Raw genomic sequence first — 749 nt, forward strand, 5'->3', positions numbered from 1 at the left:
TGGTGGTTTCACAAGATAAGGAAGTAAAATGTAGAAAAAAATCAGGGCAAGAAAAACATGTTTTTACAAGGCCACCTGGTTGTTTCAAACTGGGGCAGGGGTACACTTAAGGCTTGGCCTCCAACATCTCCTCCCTTCTACTTTAATAAAGGTAGTCCAGACTCCTCCCATGAGAGGCTATAGTTCTCACAGTTTTTGCTCTTGGTACTTTTGGGGAGGCGAGGCAGAGCAGTGAGGGACCTTTGGGTCCCTGCCGGGGTGACTGCGCCTGTCTTAGGTTGGAAGGGATCTCCCCCAAATCATACACCCGTCATGGGATGAGGCCGCAGCTTTGGCGGCCCTCCTGTCTTAGGTGTTTTAGTGAGGGGGCCACTTCTCTTACCCGTCTCTGGCTGCCAGTCAAGCTCGGCGGGCAAAGGTGAATGTACCAACCTCATGCTAGTCTGGTTATAGATGTTAGGGAGTTATGTTATAAGTCCAAGGTTAAGGTACCAGGAGACCTCAAGGGTCTGTCATATTCAGTTTCCAGGGGTTCATTTATCTCTAAGCGTTGATAGTGGATTTGAATGGGTTTAGATAAAATTGAATCAACCTGTTGTTTAATAAATTTTGTGATCCTATTGAATGCCCAGGGCCCAAGGGAAATCACTATCAGAAGGCCAAGGAGGGGGCCAAGGAGGGGAAGGAGGTAGGGCATGAGTCTGCCAAGTCCGGTCCAGAAAGGGTTATCTTGTAGTTCTCGACGTCGC

Source organism: Nannospalax galili, unplaced genomic scaffold (assembly GCF_000622305.1).
Source record: "Nannospalax galili isolate Female #2095 unplaced genomic scaffold, S.galili_v1.0 scaffold717, whole genome shotgun sequence".
NCBI lineage: Eukaryota > Metazoa > Chordata > Mammalia > Rodentia > Spalacidae > Nannospalax > Nannospalax galili.